The 24,022-nt window shown below is 45.9% G+C and overlaps 1 long non-coding RNA gene across 1 annotated transcript; it reads left to right on the plus strand.

The window, feature by feature from the left end:
• The first annotated feature begins 947 nt into the window (after positions 1-947).
• On the plus strand, positions 948-23,595 carry LOC135330271 (uncharacterized). The gene is made up of 4 exons (XR_010392186.1): positions 948-1,120; positions 19,496-19,575; positions 20,196-20,290; positions 23,395-23,595. It is a non-coding gene; the product is annotated as an uncharacterized LOC135330271 (long non-coding RNA).
• The last annotated feature ends 427 nt before the right edge of the window (positions 23,596-24,022 follow it).

Consider the following 24,022-nt stretch of genomic DNA (forward strand, 5'->3'; position numbering starts at 1 on the left):
GATGATGCAGGCTCTGCAATGCTGTGCGCGCTTCTGGGCATCACAGGGCCAGCTGGGTATTGACAAACTGCTGGTCATTTACAGAGGAAATGGCAAAGTTGTTTGATTAGAATAATATTCTGGTGCATATAACCTCTTGGAAAAGAATAGGAGGTTAGCTTACATTGCCTGGACCCCTGTTTAGGAAACAGTTTTCCATGCAGCTCAGCACAAGCTAAAGGGCTTTCCTGATCAGACCCCACGTCTTGGGTAAATGGGGAGAGCATCAGTGGAAAATCAAGAACAGCATTTTTTGAGTAGCAGCAGCACTCATAGAAAATGGTGTTCCTAACTGGATGCAGCAGCGTGGATTGAAGCAGAGTTCATGGGCAGACAAAGTCTGAGCGCCCTGATCCTCTGCTCTGGAAACTTGGCACAACCTCTGGCAATGCCCCTGAAAGAAAAGGCAGATTAACTTGAAAACCAGCAAATCAAAAAATGGTTCATTTCATTTTCTTTATTCCTTTTTTGAAGATTTGAGATTTTGGCTTAGAAAAGAATAGGAGGTGAGCTTACATTGCTACATTGCTGAAATGAAACCTTTTGGCTGCCTGAAGAGTTGGTTGGTCAGACTTTTTTTTTTTTTTTTTTTTTTTAACATGAACAGTTATGCAGACTGTGATAAGCCCATGAAATCTGGGTGTCATCAGATCTGAAAATATGTTGAAGAAAGCTCTACCAGTTCTCTTTCAGATGCAGCTGTCAGCTGGTCACCAGCAGAGATGGGGAGCCATGTGATATAGGCATGACTTTTGGCCAAGGAGTGGAACAAAGTCTGTGATAAGATTAGTAGTAATCTGATGAACATTAACCAATGAGGGTGGAACATGACTAGAAAAAGTTTGATAGCAAGGTAGTAAGAAAGAGATTTATCATGAAATAATGAATGCCTCTGCACTACAAATTGAGTTGAGAAAAAGGAGTTTTCACTCAGTCCTTCTCTCTCTCTCCTATTTAGTCTGTAGTCACAATGAAAATAACAAAATCTCTCTCTCTCAGGAGCTCTTCTTCCCCTCCTGAGCCTGCCTCAGAAAGAACTCAAAGCAACAGAAAGCGTTGAACAAAAAAGTAACCTTCGGGGGTGAGTAGCACGCAATATTTTTGATGTAGATTTTTAGTCCTCAAGTCCTGTTAGTGGCACTATTTAAAAATGAATTGGATGCAGCAAGGAGATCAGCAGGAGATGTTGTTAAGAGCCGCTCTCTTTTCAAGATACATATGAAAAAGCCAAACGGGTTTGTTTCTGGAATATTTAGCTAAAATTACAGGAGCTGTAAAAAAGGTGAGTCAGGAGAGGTGTCACCAGGGACGAGAGTAACTGAAGGTAAGTGCAGGAGGCTGGGTGCAGTGGGAGGGGGCTGTATTGCTTCGTGGAGAAAAGACACGGAAACATCACTGAAGCAGAGAAAGGAGAACATGAACAAAGCTCAGAGATGGGCTTGGGAGAGCATCAAGAAAATGTCACCCTGCCAGCAGCTGCAGCTACGAAACAGGGGGGGCTGGCAGAGCAAGGCGGCCTGGGGTGCCTCAGCCAGCCTGGGGACCTGATTTCTTTCTGACCCTCTGCTCCCCAGCTGCTCAAAATGTCCATCTTTCAAGCAGTGTTCACTGCCTCAGCCTTGGTCTTTGCAGGAAGGTTGCTTTCTCTGGAAAATATGAAGAAATGTGGTTCAACAGATTGTCTGGAAGAAAGCACAAACAATGTTCTTAGCGGCCCTTTGGCCAAAACCAGGGACAGTGAAAGGTTGAAATTAGTCAGGGAAATAACCTCTGCTGTGGGGAACTCTCTCAGCTTATGCCAGCGGAGGTGGTTTTCTGTTGACCACATTTTGATTGCTTAAGAGGCCTGTATTGTGCATGCATGGGACTTTTTCGTGTGGCTATGCTCGCAAAGTGAGCAGCTGAACAGGGCTTTGCAGGCCACATGAGCAGCTGATTTCCCCACGCAGAGACAAGTCTTTCAGGAAAAAGAGGGGAGCTTAAAAGAGCCAAAGAAAGCATGGGGAGGTGGTAAAGCACCTGGGATAGTCTGACCTTTGGGCAAGTAGATATTATGTCCACAGCTACTTTTGCCAGGCAGCAGTGCTTTGAAGACCTGCAGAACAAAACTCCTGTTTTCCTTTTATTTTTCTTTAAAGGCAAGAAAAAAACAGCCTTTCCACACCTCTAAAACTAGGGGAAACTGTGGGGAAGCATGCTGAGGGGGATGGATGCCTTCTCCAGGCTGTGGAGAGGGATTTCCAGCCTGGGTGGGTGGTGAGGGAGCTGGGTGCTACGAGTGGCTTGGACTTCCCATCGCATGTTGCTTAGTGGAGGCTTTTGCCCCGAGCTCCTCGCGCTCGTGGCTTCATTTCTCCCTCAACTGTCTTGTCTCCCCAGGGGACAGGAAGCTCAGTTTGAACTGAAGGGGCCATTTAATGCTCTGAATTATTGAGTGTGTTGCAACGCGGAGGAGCCGAGGGAGCCATCCAAGATCGGGCAACCTGCGTGCTGCTTTTAAAAACACAGGCCGGCCCGGGCTGGAAACACCCCTCCAGCCAAGCACAACAACAGCGCGCAGCCCCAAGAAGCCCCTGGCAAGGTGGGGGTGCAGAGGCGATGCTGGGGCTCTTGCTGGTGGGGAGAATGGCAGGCGCAAGCATGGTGGGGACATGTGCACCCTCCAGGGCTGGGCAGCGAGCTGTGAGCCTGCTGCCAGTGCTTAATATTAATTAATGCCTTGGAAAAGTGGGAGAGGCAGTGAAGCAGCAAGCTTTTGCAGCTGGTACAAAAATTATTTAGGTTAGAGAAGGCTGCGAAGGCACCCAGTGGGACTTACTCATGCTGGGCAAATGGGCAGGCGAAACTCGCTGTGGACAAACAGGGGAAGGACGTCTCCACGCCACCTCCGCCTTGCTGGCTTCTTGGTCGGCAGTAACCGTCCAGGCAATGATGTGGGGGGGACCAGGCGTCATTGTGTTTGGTTCAGGGCAAACATCTGCTCAGGCTGCAGCAGCCATCGCAGACGAGAACGAAATGGCTGGCTGTATATAGACGGGGAAAAGAAACCACGCTGGAATTACCGCCCTTCTGAGCAAAAGCGGGTGAATTATGGGCCAGAGCGGTCTTCCTGTTGCACGAGTAACACGGGTGGAGAATGGGGAGCAAAACTGGCAAAGAAGATGGCGACTGCAAAGATGCTGGAAACAGCAAGTCTGTCTTGTTCCCACCTGTATAAGGACGATTGTGATGAGGTGCTTGAAAAACAAAGACAAATGAGTTTATCCTCCTCGAAAAGCCACAATCAAAAAGACATTCATTGACGCTGACAGGCAAAATGGCTAGTGCTAGCAGAAGGATGGACTTTTTCATGCCATGCATCATCAGCCAGGAGGATGAAATGGTGCCAGGTGCTGATATTGTGAGTGTCCAGCACGATTCAGTGCAGGGCTGGATGCACAGCTGGATCACAGACGTCCACATTTCACGTCGGGGCCGAGAATCAGCCTGGCGGGTGCTGGTGGGCAACTTGTAATGCTCCCCTCTGAGGCTCTGCCATCCAAGACTTATCCCCACAGCAGGGAATGGCACCCGTTTGCACAGGGCTTTCCCTGCCCTGCACACGTGGCTGTGGACAAAAGCAGCCTCTGAAGGTTGGGCCTTGACAGCTAGTGGGGGAAATGCAGATGTGCAATAGTTTGTCTCAGAGATGCATATATTTGTAGCATTGAACAGCAACTGCCTCCCACCTCGGACCGTAAACCCTGGGGACTGTAAGCAGCGTTTGGACGCGGTTCCTCCTGCAGGTCTTTGCCACTGCTGTGGAGGAAGGCAGGGGGACACGGCACTCCACCGGGCGCACAGGGGGCTGCTCGGTCAGACCCTCCCAGGGTGCTCAAATGGCTTGGGCAAAGCGAGCCCTCGCCTCCGATACAGTGAGAAAATGTGACCTAGTTAAGCCCAGCAGTTTCTGAATGTGATGGAATGAAAGCGACTGGTGTTCGCTGAAATTTGACACCAGAAATAGGGCATTAGCTGCTCTCCCTGCCAGAAGAGCCATGGAGGGGGGTGCGTGCGCGCGCGTGCGCGTGTGTATATGTGGGAATAAATTGCCATAGCAACACTGTCCCACCCCTGCCTCTGCAGCAGCGCTGCTGCCCTCGTGGCCGGGTGGCAGGTACCCCTTCCCCCTAAAGCCCTCACCAGCCTCCCCCTGCTCCATGAAATCAAATTAAAGGGTGAAATGAATTTTGGAGTCACTGCTAGAGGCCAGGAAACGTCCATGCACAGGAAGAAGAAAAAAAGACCTGTCTGCTGGTGTCAGAGCAGCAGAGAACTGACTCTGGCCTCATTTTAAGCCCAGCCTGGCTGGAAAGCTGCTGCTGCGGCTGCAAGGGAACTATAAACGTATCATGCAATAATGTTATTGCTTTGATGGATGCTGTAAAGGGTTTGAATGTTTTTTTTTCCACTACGGCCTTGTACCTCACAGCTTCCCTCACCATAACACGCTGGTTTCATTTGTAAACCAAATCCCTTCCCCCCTCCCCGCTCTCTCCTTATCTCTTTTAATGGTCAAAATACCTTCATTTACTGCCCCTTTCCAGGAAGGAAAAAGAAAGGCTCTACCATTTGAGAAATACAGCCTTTTTCTTGTCCTCTCATTGCTCCCAGGGCAGGTCTGTGCCTCTCCAACATTGGTTAGTGCAGAGGTGGCCAGGAAGCAGCCCTGGCACAGGCTGCAAAAGGGCCCGGGGCTCTTCTTTCGGAGAGGGCCTGGCCTTGTGGGGACCTCAAGCTCCCCAGGCCTCTGCAGGGGAAAGCAACTTCTCCATGCTGAACGTCGTTGGTCTTGGCATTTTCTCCGTGAAGAAAGTTTCCCTTTAGATGGTATTATGCTTGGGGCAGTCTGTTCAAATGCGCCGCTAGTGTCTTGGCCCCAGTGAAGGGCTGGCAGGAGAATTTGAGAGCGCGTTGCAGCGATGTGACCTCGCTCTGCCATTTTCAGGAGTGCTGTCTAAGTGGGTGGATGGGCTGATGCAATGGATCCCTTGCCAGAGCGCTCCCCTCTGTCCTCCCCGATTTCTCAGCTGCTTTCTGCCTGCCCTCCCTTGCCAGTGCCGGAGGAAGTGCTTTCCCCGGTGCACCCTTGGGGCCGCGGTGCTCACTACTGCCAGGTAGGATGGAGGCCAAAAGTGCAGAGGGGTTTGAAAAGCAATTAGTTTCAGAGCAGAAAAGGTCCTTGAAGGCTATTAAAGTTGCAGATGCAGCCTCTGGCTCGAGCAGTTCCTATGCCTTTGACTGCCAGAAGCTGGGAGGGTCCTCTGGGGAAAGTCACACTACACGTGTCCTGGCTTTTTTGCACTTTTTCCTTCAATGTCTGCTCCTGGCCACAGCATACCAAACTGGATGGCCTACCAGTCTAAACAAGCGTAGTCATTCTTACATCCTGCTCTCCAGTGCCTTTCTGATTTTGTTTGCTCTCCTTCTTCTCTCCCTCCAGTTGTTTTCCTGCGAGGGTGACTTCTCTTTCCCACTCTGCTCTGGCCTTGTTCTCGCTTTATACACTTTGTTTCAACGTTCAGCCCTTGCTTGGCTTTGGCCGTGGGTGACTCATTCTCTGTGGCTTCCCTTGGTCCCACCTCCTGGCTGTCTCTTTGACATCTGCTCTGTGCTGCCTAACTCAAATTTAGCCTTCCTGAAAATCAAGCCCTGCTCTGTCACCTGACACAAACGCCTTTGAAAACCCAGTGAAAAAACTGAACCCAGTGAAAAACCTGCCTTCCCTGGGGTGCTGAGGCTTCTCCAACAGTACCACAGGCTCCTGCATAGACAGTATCAACGTCAAGGCATCTTGGCATAGGCCTTCCCACCTGCTTCCTCCTCCTATCCCCATCTAAAGGCAGCTTTAACTATCTTTGGAAACCTGGGCTCACTGGACCAATGCAGGGATGGGGCAGCACAAAGCTCTCGCTGTGCTCCTCAGGCTACCCAGGAGTATTCAGTCATGGGGGAGTGCATGGTTGGCCAGCTGCTTGCACCACTGCGCCGTGGCTCTATCCCTGCTCTGGAGCCCGTGTGCTGAGCGCACCATGCTCGGCTAGTCACTGTCCCCATTGCCAGTCCTGGTGCAGACCAGCACAGATTCTCCCATGAATTCTTATCTTGTGGGGGAAGAACTGCTTTGTGCTACCCAAGGCCATACTGAGAAAAAGGTCTGCTCCCATCCCATTTGTTTCCCAACTACAGACCATGGAGATCCCTTTTCCTCATGGTCGCTGAGCTAGGGGCCTGCTTGCATGGACCTCATGGCAGGAGGCTGCATTTGTAGCCTTAGAAGTGGAGGAATAGCATTATTTCTTTTAGTTTTACTTCCAGCTTTGCTTCTGTGTAGGGCTTTGCAATAAGATGTAGCTGGTCAGCTAGGGTATAAAGTATAAAAAAACCGGAAGGTTGAGTTTCAGGCCAATATCATTAGACTAGACAAACCTTGATGAATGTGTTTTCTTTTCCCCTCCTCTCCTTAAATCTATCCAGACTAGACCAATGTTTCCTTCTTGGTCAGGGATTTCTGAGTTTCTGACTCCATGGAAAGTTTGACTGGCTTGGGTGCGCAGCCAATTTTTGAAGAGAGCATTTGTTGAGGGCTTGTGCGGTGCTTGGACTATAAATCTGAAATAAACATATATGTTCAGGAGCTGTGCTAAGGCTAAGTGAGGTACTGCTTTGTGTGCGTAGTGTCAAAACACACAGGGAATGATTCCACTGCTGTGAACACAAAGAAACTGGCCAAACTGAAGGCAAAGAGCTGTGGTTAAGAAACATCCATGCACATCTGCAGTTAAATAACATCCATGCTGCAAAAGGACAAAACTCGGGGCCACTTCTGAGTGAGGCATTGTACAGCTTTTTAATCTCAGTAATAAAAAGTCCTTTTATAGGTGCTTTTCACCTTGAAGCATCTCCAAATGCTCTGTAGATTCGTTTATATAAGAGGGTTGCTTGCCCAGCAATGAAGTGCAGGCAGCCTGGGGTGGGACACGGCAGCCATTCTGTGTTACCTACAGTACTCTACTGCTTTGAAGAAGTCGAGGACTTAGCTCTGATCCTTCCATGATTTTGGCCAAGAAGTGATGCCAGGGCTTGGGAATGGCAGAGGAAACCAGTTGTGACTCCTACCTCAGAGCTAATTGCAGTGTACTGTAGGGCTATATGGGGCAACCGTATCTTTTCACCAGCAAAGGATTAGGGAGAGTAGAGCTCTGCTGTGCTGCCCTTCCTTCCCGCTGCTGAACATCCCTTCCTACCTCTTCTGCTGTGGAGGAACAAAGAAACTGCCCTACAGGACAGTAGAGTTGCCTCCAGCATTTTTCATTTTTTCCCCTGGCAGTCCCCCTCTCCAGCACAGATCCCAATCCCTGCAGAAGGACTGCAGTCAGCACACTGGAGTTAATGTCCAAGAGCTAGGGGAAAGTACCAAAGGATCCTGGAGAAGGACAGGTGACTGAAAATGTAGGCATTTGTCTTCCTAGGAGCAAAAGGCTATGTCCTGCTTTGCCCAAATAATGCAGCGATGATTGTGCTGCAGAGGCTGGGTTGTTTCCCATGGCAGCCTGCACCACCACAAAGACTGGGGAGTAATTGTGGAGGGATTTTGGATATACAGCCTTGGGGTCTTTTTGTGTCCCTAATTTCTGCTGCTGTATTCTTTCTGAATACCGTAGAAATCCACACTTTCCACAGTGTCCCTGGATCTGAAGCTCCACTCCTCCCTTCAGCCTCCTTTCACATTGGCGGCTCTGTCTTTCCTTATTGTCTCTCTGCTCCACTTGACTGTGTCCAAAAGTCTGCTGCCAGCTCTGCCTCTCTCCTGCTCTGCCACATCCCTTCAGTGCTTCCCTGCCTCTTCTTCCTGTGCCATTTGGACTCCTTCTCTTCACTTCATAGCCTCGCATCACATGAACAGCGCTGTTAGCTCTGGTCTAACTTCCTCCTCTGACCTCCTTTCCCTCCACGTCTCTGCACTTTCTTCATGTTCCTTGTGGCCTCCCTTTGTCTGGCTCTTGCCCTTCTGCCTGGCGTGCTCTCCCTGCTCTCGCCTGCACATGCACTATTTATTTTCCTTGACAGGCCTCTGGAAAATCCTTCTCCTGAAACACTCCCCCCTTCCTTCCTCTCCTCCAGACTCCTCTGCGCTTGAACTCTTAACTGCCAGTTGAATTTGCATACCATGCCTGATTCAGCTTGTAAGCTGCCTGGGACAGCAAAGATGCTTTATCTCCAATGACAAATTGCTATATAAAGTTACAGTGCTACATGAAAACAACAACTACCCCAACAATATTGCAACTTGATGGCAGTGATATGTCGGGGAGAAGAAGGTTAAAGAAAATGAAGGCTGATGCTGATACACTTAGGCCTGAAACTAGAGAAACATCCTTATCTCATGATTTGTATTTAGACACTTTCTGAGATCATCTGTTGAATCTCCCATTATAGGTAGGGGAAGCAGAAACTCCCTTGTATCTCAGTGGTGGTCAGAACATACTGATCTGAGGAGCCACCTAGAAAACCTTCACAGAGCTGAGGGTTGTTCCCAGCTTCTGATTATACATTTAAATGTGTTCAGGTGAGAAAAACTTGAGTGACATGTACCCAGCCTCACTCAGCCCCTACCATGTAATCATCCGCCAAACTTGTTTGCCTTATTTTTTGCTTCTGTAGTGGGCTGCTTCTGCATTTCAGGTGACTTTACAGGAATGTGTGCTGCACGGAGGAAGCTGGGCAGTTTCCAAGCAAGCTGCCCTGAGCTGCCATTTGTCAGCTACTTGTGGCTTGCAAACTATGGCTTCCCACCCTGCTCCATGCCTTTGTCCCAAGCTTCATCTTTAGCTAGATAGCTTCTCAAGGCGGAAAGTTGTTTATGATGTGCTCATGAAGCTCCTGGCACTGTGGGAGCGAGGGCTCAATGTGCAGCTGCAGGAATGGCTGGAAAATAAGTGATCTCTCTCCAATCTGTGCAGGAAGCGATCACAGTGCACTAAGGAACCTGGCATCTGTGGCCCATTCTCCTATAGCCATGGTGGAGAGTCTGCTTGTGTAGCATGCATCTATTAGAAACAGGCTTGAGACTGATTTCACTCATTTTACAATGAAGTGGGCCAAAAAGTAGCCAGGAGACAGCCCTAGGCCTTGAGCATGAGTTCTTATAGTCAGAAAAGCAAGGAAAGGCAGATAGCTTTGACAGCTCAAAGCTAATTGAATATCATCCATGTGAAACCTGATTGCTGAGTGAGATAGGCACCTTAGGACTATGGAAAACAGGGCTGGAAGGGACCTTCTGTGTCATATTGCCCAATCCCCTGCTGTTAATGGTAGCTAAGGTATATAATCCCTTTAAGAAGCATTCTAGTTCTGTGTTAAAAGTAGGTGGGATTGCTGTTCTGATAAAACCTCCAGGAAGGCAGTCCCAGAAATGCACTTCTTGGACAGCCAGGGCGTTCTTCTAATTTCCAGCTGAAATGCATTCCTGGCAAATTTATACCCACTTGTTCTTGTGCCAGCACTGCCCTTTCACTCAAATAGCTCTTCTCTCTTCCTGGTACTTCCCCCCAGGGTATTTATAAGCAACAAATATATCTCTTTCCAGCCTGCATTTTGCTAGACTGAAGAAACCAAGCTCATTTAGTCTCTTCTTGTAAAAGAAAGCTCTCTCCTCCCTTGGTCATCCTAAGATAGAAAGGCACAGAAAAGGCCGTTTTAAATTAATTCATCTTTTATATAGGTGTACAATATTCTGTACTTCTACTATGGCATTAAAATTGTCCTAGTTCTATTAGAAATCCCTCACCTGACATGTCTTAGGTTCACATTTGTCTTTCTCACATCTGCACGACATTGCCAGCTTACAGTCATTTGATCGGCTGACGCACTCAGGTCTTTCTCCTCTTCTGTCACTTCCAACCGATGAGCTCCCAGCTGGCAGCAGAAATTCTCGTTATTACTCCCTTAGGGCATGACCTCGCATTTTGTACTATTAAATTTGATTCCATCTCTATTGCTTCTGTCCTTTTTTCATAGGAAAACTGCTCTGATTAGTCACCGTATAATGCCTTAGAGACCTAAGAACATATTCACTATATTTTTATTTTTAGAAACCGTTTGCTGTTTCAGTATTTTCATTCAGTGAATGATGCTGGTGTCTCTGTGTATTACCACATCTTTCTAACAAGAATGCTAGGCTGATGTAGAGAAGGGCCGGGGAAAATTGCCTTCCAGATGAAATATGTGGTGAGAACAGGAATATTTCCAAATTGTTTCAAAGAAATAATTTTTTAAGTTACTTTAACTGAGCTGCATAAAATGATCAGACATATTGTCCAATCTACAAAATAACAGAAAAGTACAGGTATAAGAATGTTCTGTTTTACCAAACTGGTTTTTCCAAAGTGTCCTACCTTTGCTGTGACTGAATTCATTGAGTCTCATTCCTGGAATGCGACACTTGCCTTCAGAGCTGTCACAATGACGGCTTCCAGCACTTTGGTTTTTAAACCATTAAAACTGTTTTTATGGTGTTTAAAGTGCTTCAAAAATGACTGTCTTTATTGCTTAATTATTGTGCTCAATTACTGTGGCACTGGGCAGCTTATGCAGATCCGCGATGGTGATGAGAATTCATTTAGTCTAACCTCTGTTTCTCAATTACGAATATTGCTACGTGGAGGTTGTTTTACCCAGAGGACATCTGATGAGATTCAACTCCCCTTTAGAGTGTCCCTCCCTGCATACTGCCCACCACCTGGTGTAGGCATACCTGTGCACCAGCACTGCTTTGACTGCCCTGGGTACCTCCATGCTCACTGTGCGCTTTGGGAGGCAGGCTTTGAACTGCCACAGAAAGAGATGAAGAGCTTGGTTTTGGGTATGTGCTTTGTAAGGAGCCATCTCGGAGATAACCATGCTGAAGAAAATTGCCCGCGTTGCAAGAGCTATTTTACGGAAAAATGTATAGCTGGAAACAGCTGGGGAGAGGTGCACAGAACAGTACTGTTGAATTTTCTTTCTTGTGTCTAAATTTTCTGGTATGCCTTTGTTAGGTCTTCTATAAGTCTGTGAGCTCTTTACTGAAAAGACCCACCCCTTTGTCGTTGTTTGAGCAGCACCTAAAGCAATGAGGCGACCTCTGCAAAGTCCCTCTGTGCAAATCAGTAACAAGGTTGTTTTGATCTCTTGCAAACCAGAAAAGACCACTGCATGCCAGGAGCTGTAGTACTGGCTGACTATATGTAGTATTAACATCAAAGGTGGTTTCAATTCGTTCTCAGTTGTACAAACTGGGCACATCCCACAGGCACCTGACAATTTGCCATGGTGGTCTTCAAATGGACAAAATTTGGCTCTCACAAAAGAACAGTCTTTTCTTTCCTGGCTGCGTTCTGCGTGTGATTTGAGGATGTCCTCCATGCTGGGATACTGTGAGGACAAGGTATCTGTGAGGAGGGTGCTCGTTGTGGGCCTGTGATACTGGCACTGGGGGCACCCCAGTGTGCCCCTGCTCTCCCTCAAAGCAGCTAAGGGGAAGGATCTCTGTGGTCCCCTTCTGTCTTGTGTCTTTTTGCCAACGAGAATTGTATTTCTTGCCCTGTCCAGACTGCTAATGGGGCACCTGTGACATCTGACAGCCCTTACCTTTGGAAACATGGAAGAAAATAGCAGAGGGAAAGGGAAGGCAAAACATCATTTGGAAACATGAGAATTTCTAAAGCATTAATCTGGAGACTATCTCCCTGCCAACAGCATTTCACTAAACCATTGATCTGAATCATGTCACAGATGGTAACATCTTCCAGAGCGTTAGCAAAACACAGGGCTCAACCTTCAGTGGCCATGCATCACTATTTCTGATCCAGCACAACATGCCTGTAAAAGTGAGAGCTTGTAATAATTGCCGTTCAGAAAAAAAATAGCTGTTTGAGATCTGAATAGCTGGCTTGCAGAAGGAGAATTGCCCATTTTGCTCAGTGCAGCAGTGAAGATGGGCTCCTAGGATAAAGAGCACCACATGCTCTGATAGACTGTGAGATCTGCTTTAATGCTTTTTTATAAGTATAAAATCCCAATTGGCTTTTCTCAGTGGAAAGCAAAGGTGCTAGGCTTGATAAAGCAGGACCAGTTGTGACACAACCAGAAAAAGGAGGAAGAGATTGCATGTCAGCTGGGAGCTCCATTTATTTTATTTCATGATTGCAGGAAGAATTTAGGCTTGAAACATTGTTTTAAATATTAAAACCAGGTGATGCCAGGATGGGTAAATAGTAGCGCTCTTGGGCATGCGATCTCTCATACCAGAGGTTCACATCTGGGTTATCTCAGCTGAAGGTCCATCTCAGCACCTGAATTTAGGTACACGCATTGGCCACATCCGAGTTTCACAGTAAGATCACATCAATACTCTTCTACCTCTTCGCGCCCTGATTTCTATGCAGGAGGACATGCTGACTCCAGATGAAAGCTGTGGTGTGCTCTGAGCAGGTGTTTATCTGCATGGCCAGGACCCTAAGGAGGACCATGATACATGTCAAAGACATTCTCTAGGCAGCTCTAAAATATGAGCCCCTCTCCTGGGTAGCGTGGGGCCTGGCAGGCTGATCTTGGCTGGGGTTTAGTGCCTGGATACCTCTTAAGACTCTTCTAATGTGGGTTGGTCAGAATTTCCCAGAAAGTAGAGCTGGGGTTTCCATCAGCTCAGTTTCCCAAGGAGAGATAGCCCCATGGATAGGATGACAGTACCTGTCTCCCAGGCACTATGCTGGCAGCTGGCCTGGCCTTCTGCTCCAGACCTGTCACTGAGAAATCATTACAAAAGATAGCCGGCTTCTGTTAAATGACTTTCACACACACCCTGGCACAACACTGTTAACAGAACAATATGAAGGACTGCAAAACCAAGGCCTCCACGAGCAGGAAGGGAGTGAGAGCCAGAATAATGGCTGCCTTGTGCAATCTTATTTTGGGCTCTATGACTATCTAACTTGCATGCTATTTTAGCCACTGGAACCCGGCTTCTTTCAGTACACAGAGTGCAGCTGCAGAGGGGCCAAACAGGAAAACACAAGGATGGATGAGGCTATTGCCAATTGACCTATCCTGCTTGTGCTGGGGAAGCTGGAAGGCATGTGGTAATTGAGGTGGAGGCTGAAGGAAGAGATCATTTCATTAGCAAGACGTTGGAGTGCTGTCCCTGAGAACTGGACTTTCTCCCTGCCGCTGCTGCAGCGTTCCCGCCGGATGTTACACACACCACTTCACCGGGCTTTCGCCGGTATTCACCACCTCTGTGCACTCTTGTTTCCCAGCACCCATCTTGAAATCCTAGAGGTGCTGACTGGTGCTGCAAGTGAGATCAATGACAGTGCTGCTCTGAACCTGTGAGATGCTGTGTTCAGTTGCCAGTCCCTGGGTAGTATGACCTGAGGCAGCTCAAAGAGGGTATCAGAAATGACTGCCACTTCCCATCAGGTGGTGAGGATGTAAGAGCTGCTGTAGGGACTCTGGCACTGTAACGGTGTTATGGAAGAACCTAAGAGGAAATTAATAGGGCCAGAGTAACAGGAGCTGAATAGCAGGCAGTACAAAAGGCTGAGGATCCATCAGCCTGAGGCAAGCACCTCTCACAGAAGATGTCAGCCTGGCCAGTTAAAGTCAGGCAGCATTAGAAGGAAGTGAATATAATGGCAACCTGCGTAATAGACACTGCTACCACCTATCACAGTAAGGAGATTTCATAAAGAAAAGCCCATCTTGGTGGCTTCCAGAAGAATTTCTTTTAGCAGACAGCTGGACACCTGGCTTGATTAAACACAGATGCAGGTCAGAACAACTGGAACAATCTATCACGTTTTACTGTGCCTAGGCAGCTCTAGCTGAAAAAGATGCAGTAGGCACATCTGACTAATTTTTAGCTCATTTCTGTATGTATATACACTGTGAGATAACTAACCATTTTGTCCCTGCAATGAAGGTAGTGCAGTGCAGGACATGTTACCAGCCCTTCCCTCAGGATGGAGGCCCTGCTCAGCCCAGAGTGAGCAGCATCTTGCAGCCCATGCTCTGGGACAGCAAGGAGCAGGATGTGTGCATTTGCTGCTGCCCCAGCCTGTGAGCTGAGGGAGAGGAGTGGGACCATGGAGCTTCCTCTCGGTTAGCAGACGGGAGCCCATGGGAACCGCTGTGGTGCTTCCTCCCCTCTGAGGGGGACCTGAAAGCAGGACTTGGTATGGTTGTGCCCATGCTCGGCTTGGCACGTGGTACAGCTGTGGTGCTTCACAGCTGGCCAGAGGCACAAGCCCTTCCCAGCCATACATTGATGAGGTTGCTATACCCTTTCACTGGTTTAAAAATCAGCTGCTGCCTGTCTCAGTTAAGGCACCACAGCCGGAGCTGGGGCTATTTCTCTGATTTTGATCCATGATCGCCTGGTGACATGTCCAAAGCAGTGTAATCGGTGAAAGAGCTGTAAAGAAATCCCAAACATCGACCTTGTAGACAGGGAGCTGCTCAGACCTTGCCCCTCCCCTCCATGAAAAGGTTTTGCTGGCCTCTCAAAGAGAGCTGGTTCCCAGTTCCCTTCCTCAGGGCCCCCATGGCCTCCATCATAAATGACATCAGATCTCAGCAAAATAGTGTCTTCTAGCACCAAGCTTCAAAATGCTGATTGAAATAAAAAGGTCTAAGGATGTACTTTACATCCAAGGCTCAAGCAATGGTGAGACAATTTAGTGAAAGAAGGAGGCAGCATGATTAAGAAAAGGGATGTCAAAGGCAGAGAAGATTTAGCTTTCTTTCCTTGTGAATCTTTGTAAAGCTGGGGCTGGGAAAAAGCCATGATTCTTTAAATCATGTAACATTTGGAAACCACTGGCAGGCTCACAGCACAGACAAAATAGATGTTTCTGTTACTGGTATTATTATCATCATCAGTCTTACTAACCAAGCAGTGATAGTAAAATGTATCATCCAAAGAACTGTGTCCACCCTCCATTTCTACACAATATGGCTTTAATTACACTCAAAGGATCTAGTGACAAATTAGGGCCTAGTCAGCATCCTTTGAACTCAGTGAAAAGACTCCTGTTGCCTTGAGTGGCCACTGACTATGGCCCACAAATTGCAGAAGGAAGCCTTGAATCGCCACGACCCCATGCAGGACTCTGTTAAGGGATGGCCTTTACCCCCCTGAGAAGTCCCTGGTGTCCAAGCCAGCAGAACTGAGCCCCAATGGCTGCCAAAATCAGGAGCACAGATTTACCAAAAAACCCTGTGCTGTGGTGTTCGCATTGTCTTTTGATCTGTGGATGAGTTACTGTAACTCTCACCACTTACCCACACTGTCCTGTTGTATTCCCAGGGAGTCACCCTCCCTCTCTTCAAGGATGATTATTTTCCTAGCTGGAAAATGGGAATCAGATCATCATCTCAGGCACCAGCTAAGAAGCTGGCCTCCTACCTTTTGTTTCCTTCTTCCAGGAAAAATGTCAATCCACACTAATTTTTGAAACTGGCAAAGCTATCAAATCAGATTCAGTCAGGCTCTTTCCACCCCTTACACATGCCTGAAATAATCTTCTGTTATTGGAGTTTCACTGACGATGCTTTTGTACAAGAAAGGAAGGGCTCCAGTTAGTTTTCCTGTAACTGAAGCCATATGGAAATGAAACTTGTTGAATCGATAATGAAACATGTCTGTGTCACAGAGCAGTTCTGATTCCAAGACATACAATGAGCTGTTTGCAGAGTCACATTGCTGGTTAAAACCACATTTTTTAAAAATTGGTGAATAATTTAGGGACTCAGCTCCTTAGGAGGATTTGGTCTAGCTGATTCCTTAAGAAAGTTTAAAAAAAAGCCCCAAATCAGCCTGAAGTTCTTTGCTGGCTCCTTCTGACAGTACGTTTAACAACTATGCTGAGGTAAATTTTTGCCAGCCATTTAGTCAAGTTGCTTAAGACTTGTCAAAGATATGAAGAGTCAAGATGCTTTTAAACTCCTATTTTCCCATGCATCCTTTACAACATGTTGTACATGGTAGCTGCATTGAGAAGCATGCGAGTTGCTAAGGCAGATTGAGCTGCCCTTTGAGGAGCTACTGCAATTAAGCCAGCCAGTAACCCATGAACAAAGGAATATTTTCATGACACCTCAGTGTTTCCAGATTTGGAAAGGACTTGATAGATGCTTAACTGAACTTATACAGCAAGTGAACCGTGGTGGAAAAAAAGAGTGTGCAGCCTCAAGAGGAGGACGGTAAATAGCTTCCCTGTTCTGCCTGATGGGTAAGTAACCTACCTACTCAAGAGTAGCATTTATTATATTTAGGTGTTTAGCATGAAGGAGGAGGTTGAAGCAAGTCAGAGGCCTTCCAGGCGACTAGAAGTTTCTTCAATTCCAGTTAGCACCTTCCACAGATGCCAGCTGAAGTCCATCTATATTGCAATATGAGGTATTTCCCCTGTTTTTGGTTCTAGGCCTCAGTGACACATGGCTTTGTAATGCAAATGTAAAATAACATTTTGTGGAACTCAAAAAGCTTTGGTAATTCTTTTCCAAAAGTTGAGCTTTTCTGATTTTTCTTAGTTGGTAACACTGGGCTAGATATGCCATGAGCATATCTCATTTCATAATCTTTTAGATCCTATTGGCCCTGAATACAACACAAAACATCTGTGTTGATCAGTACAGCACGGGGATATGCCTAATTCACCTATGGGCAGAAGGAGGCTTATTCCACCTGAACCCAGACTTATTCAAGCATGTGAGAAAGAGTGTTTTGTTTTTTTAGCAAGGTTAGTGAGGGTACAGGCATTTTGGTAACCTGAGAAGGATGCCTGTGAGAGAGGGCTTACGTTGTTTGGCACCCCAGAAGGTGGAAGGATGAACTGGCTTCTAGTGAGAGCAGCTCCTGGTTCCTCACATGCTCCCATGCTTTTGAGCAAGAGGAGCACTTCTCCTTGGGGGATTCCAGTTCCGTCAGCTCGGGTTTCCTATTTGGAGAATGCGAGAGGCAGATGCCTGGAACTTGTGGGGTTTTTTTCCTGGATTTTCTTTCTTTCATTTCTGATTCTGCATCAAGTAATTAAGGACTGAAAGGTTACATTAAGTGCAGCTTTGGGAATCCTACTTTAATGCAGTATTCCCTGTTGTCAGTTATCGTATTATAATAGGGCCTAAAAACCCAATTTGCATGTGATCTCTGCTCTGAAAGGTTTAGTTTCTATTACACTAAACATAGAGGCAGCTAAGAGGATACCTGTGATTCTGGTGAAATGTGGCACAGAAAACTGAGGTAATTTGAACGAGCATGCAGCGTAAAGAGGCAGGCACTGGTGGCAAGTCACTCAAATCCCAGTTCTGTGCCTTCAGCACAAAATATGAGTCCTGTAGAAAGGGAATGGAAACACAAAAGGGGACAAAAATGAAAAGGACCTTTTAGTATTTCTTACTAACCGAAATAGCCGAAGTCATCTGCAGTTGTATGGGAACATGCCTGTTGGCAGGGCTATGTATCAATTTCCTGGTGTGGATTTTCCATAGTAATTTGCCACTCTGGCCAAAAAAAAAAAAGAAGAAAAAAAAAAAAAAAGAAAAGCAAAAAACCACCCAAACAAATGAAATAAAAAACCCAAAAGACTTCAATATTTCATAATAAGCTCTCTCTGTTGTGGCAGCAGCTGCAGTTTTTCCTCTCAGATTTCTTTTCTGTTATGAGTCTGAAAGAATCAGCAGCTGCTTAGGAAATATTCCAAAAAGATTCATTGAGAAATTCCTGGTTGTTTTTCAGATACTAATCTGACAGAATTAAGGTCTTTGAGGGAGGGACTGGGTCTCCTGTTTTTTGTCTGCTCCTCATAAATTAGTGGCTTCTGATAGCGTGGTTATCTGAAAGGAAACAACAGCAGGAAGAACTCAGAAATAACAGATCCAGGTGATGGGAGAGAAGTATATTTTTTTATGTCACAGAGGCAAAATGAGAATTGCTTAGGTTATTTTAATGATCATTTTTGCATCTCTTTCTCTTTTGCTCAACCGAGCTGCTTTCCAAGTGGGTGTATCTGGAGGTAACACCCATAAGAGGGATCATCTGGAAGAGACGCATTATAGGATCCTCTAAAAGTAGCACACCTCCAGGACATATTAACTGTTGGGATATTCTGGTGCTGTCATTTTACTCTGTGCTTTGTGACTGGAGCATGCTGCCAACAGAATCCTGCCCAGGAAGTTTTTGGGGTGGAGCACTGTGGGATAATCTAGAGCCGTTGCCTCTGAATATGCCCTCCTATTGCTAAACTTGTTCTTCTTCTCACTCATGCTTTTTGTTGAGATATCTGCTAAACAAGAATGTTTCTCCACCTGATGAGGATACTGGATGAGAGTCTGAGCCGATGTGTGGCCCCAGCCAGGAAACCGGTAACAGACGGTTTTTCAACAGGTTGGGAGGCAGAAGCAGGCAAAAGCATCGAGGCTGAGGATCCCTGTTATGGCTGGAAGCTGTCACTCTGCCATTTGCTCCCTTATAAAATGAGTCACCTTCCCATTTCCAGGACTCCAGTGTGTTAGGGCACAATCCAGATGTCATCTCATGCTGAAGCGTGTTAGCCCATTGCCTGTCCTTCTGTGTCCCAAGTAAAGAGGCTGGGCTGCTGCCTCACTGCCTAACGAAGTCCAGCATGGACATTGGCACCCAGAAGCAAAGACAAAGGTAGCTGAGCCCACACAGAGCCTCCAGAGCCATTGAGACCACGAGTCTTACTGTCTAGAGAATTAAATGCAAAAGTTGTGTCTTCTTTTTCTTCTATCAATAATGGGGAAGGGATGAAAAATTAAACTTGGCTAAAAGCAATTGGATCCATGATGTCCAGTGCTCCAAAATGCTGTCCATTGAAGTATGCAAACTCTCAGGAACATGGAAGAGAGAACTGGAGGTTAATAGAGCTTGTACTACTGGCTGCCTGGCCAATTATTTCTATGAAAAAATCTTGACTCTTTTCTCTACTGGAGTGTGTTCATGATCGTCTATATAAAGGAAAGCTGTATTCTGAGAACACATATACATTTGCATATGGATGGCGTTCTCTTGAAATTATTTGAATAAAAATAAAAGAAGAATGAAAATAGGAGTTTTCAGTCAAGGGAAAAGTTAATGAACTCACTTCTCTTTCTTTCACTCCCTGATTAAATATTATGTTACCATTTTATCTTTGTGCATGAAGAGTAAAACCCTCTTCTGTATTTTGCCAGCTTCATTCATGAAGCTTTGTATTATTTTTACTGCAATAAAAAATTAAAAATGACTCTCCCCACATACGAAGCAGAATGAAGAAGAGAAGAGTAGTAATTCCCTGCAGTATGCAGCAATTTCTGCAGCATGCAGGAAGGAGAAAGTGAAAGATGAGACATCTTCTTTTGTTTGTTTGAATAGGCATGAGATGTGCTCCAACATGTGCTGACGGGAACAGTCCGAGAAGACTGGCTACACAAGCTCTCCGAGGAATATAAAAGGTATTACCTGCTCCCCAAGATATCTGTGAGACTTGCTTGTCTATCTCAGCTTGCGCTTCTTTTCAGAAGTCTTTTGTTTTTTGTTTTTTTGTTTTTTAATTTAAGGCTCATTATTTCTGGGACCACATAGGCTCAGCAGGAAAATTGTACTGATGTTTTAAAGTTGACTGTGTGATAATTCTAATTCTGACAATGTAGATTTTCAGTTTTAGTAGCTAAGTGGATTTCAGTGGATTTTCAGCTCGACTAGGTGAGCACCACCGGCCTTCTCATTCTGCAGTGGTCAGGTAGCTCACCTGAGCTGGGCTTACTCACATGGTGTCTCACCTTCTTTTAGGTGGCAACAGAAGCATTGGCAACATTCAAATAAAGAAGTCCAGATTAGTATGCCAAAGGATGGCTTCCGAATTGGCTTGGTGTTTTATTAACACATCAAAAGGCTATTTCACGTGGCTTTGTCAGTCTCTGGGTATGTGAAATGTGCTAGGCTTCTCTGTCTGAGACAGCACCAGAGAACCAGCTCTATATGAAAGCAGTTTCATGGGGAATGTCTGTCACCTGCTAAAATGGCTGGTTTTCAAATGTTCTTGAGAGTGAATATTGTTGCTTTTAATCTACAGGTGGTTGCAGAGTTTTATAGAGAAGATAAGCCAATGGCTTGCAGCTCTGAATGGCTTGCAGTCTCATTCAATCAGCAGTTCAGACGGAAGCAGAGGTAATGTGGAATCAGAGAAGAGATGGTCACAGGCAAACCTTGTAAAACACAGTGCTTTTTTTTGGGGGGGGGGGGGGAAGTAAAGTCCAAATAAGGAGCGACTGAAAAACAAACAAACAAACAAGCATGAAGCTGAGAGTGGGGGAAGGAGTTTTAAACTTTAGAAATGGACTCCTCCATCCAACGATTTTGTTTGTACTGCTGTTAGTGGCCCATTGCTCTAAGTAGTAGGAACAAGTCTTCCAGCTGCCAATCAACCATCTTATTTACAATAATTATTCTCATTGCTGTGGAAACGGAAATTATCTCTATTTTCTCACTTCCCAGTCCAAAACTGTAATTGCAGCTGCTCCCTCCACCTTGTTTGGAAGTTTTACATTATGTGAGAGTCATCAGCCAGGCTTGCCTTAAATTCAGCCTTCCCATGCAGCCTGGATTGTAGTTGAGCAAGCATAGCAGCTGCCTCTTCTCAGCAAGGAGAAAAGCAACACATTTCTTCAGTCACTGGCTAGGGAATTCCTGCTAAAAGGAAGGGGCTGTGCCTTCTCTAATGCCTTTATAAAAAAAAGTTCAAGGAGCCAGTTTCCTGAGGGTTTTCACAGATATTGCTAATCATCTTAAACTGAAACAAGGCTTCCAAAAACAGCATCTAAATCCCCGTAACACACCTCCAGTTTCTGTCACCAAGGCTACCCAGCTGCCCTGATCCTCTGTGGCAAGCTCTGGAAATGACACGATCCTTCCTTTCGCCCTAGTCCTTCCCCATATTTTAGGCCCCCCCTGCTCTCCAACCCATCCACATGGTGAACTCCCCATTCACTCGCGGACCATCTTGCCCACAGCACAGCACGCTGCTCCACAGCATTGCTGCCACAGCAGGGAAGTGAAGAGCAGACCATTCCCATGGTCTGAAAGCCTGTGCAATGCCTCAGTGGCAGGGCGATGCACAGGTCTCATCCCTTCCACGAGCGGGGAGGTGCTGGCTGACTTCCACAGGGATACAGGAGACTAGCCTGAGCCCCTGTGCAGACCTGCCCTGCCCAATTTTGCTGTTGCACACTCATCTGCACAAAACCTGGGTCAGAGTTCTCTTTAAAACAATATCCAGGAAGACCAGCTACCCCTGAAATCAGAGAGGAGTATTTTGAGGGACACAGTATATGTAGCTTTATTGGACATATTCCAGAAGCTTTACTTGCAGGCACAGCTTTGTCACAGAAAGCCAAATTCTGCCCTTTTCTGAAGTGTCTCGGGTCTACATTAGTGAGAATTTATATATCGTGATTTGATTTTGAATGCATTTTCTTGCTGGCAATTCCTGAATTCACAGAGTAGGCAAGGAGACTTTGTGCTATAGTTTACCTTATGATAAGCTGGCTTTTTGGGCTGTCCAGGACAGAAGCATGATCAGCAGGCACATTCCCTGGGCTGCCAATGCAGAAGCACCTTGTAAAAGTGAATGTCTTCAAGGATGCAAGTGTTATGAAGGCACAGGTATATCCAACAGTCTCCTAGGGGCCAGCAGAATTTGCCAGCTGATGGCTCATCTGCAGGTTGGTGTGAGAGAGCTATAGCTCCTCTGTGAAGTTAGCTTCTGAGTTGCCTCCCTTAACATTATCCAAGACTCACAGAAGTGCTGGAGGAGCTGATGAGCCTTTTGTAGTGCAGATACCCCCAAAACGCTGCAGGATCAAGAGCAAAATGCCAGACCAGAATCAATGAGGCCTTATGGAGACACTCAGGAATAACAAGCCAACCAGTGAGTTTGCAGGCAGACTGTAACAGCTTGTTATGTGATGTCCCCTGGGCACAAACACTGAGACATCTGCAGTTTTTGACCCATTTTTCCCTTCTGGCTCAATAACTAGTTAGCTGGTCCTACGACGTGGAAACAAAACAGAGGGAAGATGATAACAAATTGCAACAAGCAGGAGATGCTGGAATATTAGGATGCCAAAAGGACTGGAAATAAAGTAACTACACAGGTTGTTTTGCACACCTTTATTATTTGTGCATCAAGTTCTCTGAGTTTGTTTCTGGAACTCTGTTAAAAGCAAAGGCTTCAGTTTGCCATTGAACTTTAATGTTTGTTTTATTTGGCACGTATTATGCATCTCCGATCTCTTTGCTTGGCATTGCAAGTTAAAAATGAACCTCAGAAACACACATCAGGACTTCTCCAACTTTCCCCAGGACTTCCTAACTTTCTCAGCCTTTTGTCTGAGAACTTAAAGCTCTCTTCATAACATTTCCTCCAGTCCTATTAGGGAGAGGGAAGAGCTCCAAAATACTGACTTCTAGATGGTCCTTTGGATTGAGAACTCCACTCCTTACGGTGCAGCGACTGTGCCATCTAATATCATGCCTCTTTCCTGTTTTGAGACACTGCTACAATCTCTAGTTAATAAAGAATGTGCCGAGGTTGTCAGAAGGGGTCATGATCATCAGCCTCAGGCTAATTCTCTTAATGCACTTTAAAATGCACTCTAAAAGCTGTCTTGCATAGACAGAGGCATCTTGGCTTGTTGTTTCTGTAATTTTTGTGTCTCAAAAAAGCCAAAAATAAAGATTGGATTATGTACCTGATATAGTAGAATGTGGGGTTCTGGGACCTACCAGAGAAATGCACTCTTACTGCTTCTGATTTAATCCGATATAGCCTCACTGCATGGATGTCCTACTCATTGCAAACAAGATTAGAGAAGAATTTGAGTCTGTTTCTGAGGTGGGAAGAAAGCAGTCCTGCAGGTAAAAACACAAGAAGAGGTAGGCTCAGACTCACAGTGGAGAGTAAAAGCAGCAGGCTCCTGATGTGGAGTGCAGCTGGCCTGCATCACAGGAGTGGATGTGGAGCAGGGTGAGAATTGCACCTGCTCATGTGAAGCTGAGACTCTCCCTTCCCTCCTGACTTCCATTTTGCTTAGAAGAATCCATATAAAAACAAACAAATGCCAACAGAAATGTTTCTATTGTTTTCCTTCTCTGTTTCTAATGAAAACTGCTCCTTTAAAACAGAGCAATATCCTCCCCTATGATTTTTGCAGTCACAACACAGGAATGGAGAAAACCCAAAAGCACAACTGACTCCTTTTGATTTTTCCTAGTTCAAGAGAGGAGACATGCCGATGGGAAAGAGAAGATAAATCACGCTGAGTAAATCTGGATTTTAAACTGCCTCTAATGATCAACAGCAATCATACAAATATTTTCTTCTGTTTTTATAGTATTTGTGTTTAAGCTGACGGTGGATCTTTAATTCGCTCTTCAGTCCTTCCTTACAATCTCATAAAAATATATATAATTTAGATAGTTTCTTTAACTATTCACTTCTGCAAGAATTCAGACAGCAAGTTCTTGGAGAGTAATTTTGTCATGTATTGCCTTAGCATGTAGCCTGCGTTCACTAATTCTTTGGTTGGTGGTCCTCAGTTTGGTCCTAGAAATCAAATCTTGTTTGCACTGAAGTTGATGAGAAAATGTCCAGTGGTTTGAATAGGGTGTTGATTTTATCCCTACTGTTCATGACACGGCAGGAGCCACCATAGCATTTAATGCTGAATCTTTAATACCTACATAGTGCTTTGAAGTGCAGCTCCTTATGTTATATAATAGGCATTCACAATTTCAAACAAAAGGTAAGGGAGAGGTCTCCAGCCCTGCTCCTGGAAGTGTAAAAGACAGACATGAAATAGGAAGATGTCTCATTTATTGCACAGCAGGTAACTTGTGTGT

Source organism: Dromaius novaehollandiae, chromosome 1 (genome assembly GCF_036370855.1).
Source record: "Dromaius novaehollandiae isolate bDroNov1 chromosome 1, bDroNov1.hap1, whole genome shotgun sequence".
NCBI lineage: Eukaryota > Metazoa > Chordata > Aves > Casuariiformes > Dromaiidae > Dromaius > Dromaius novaehollandiae.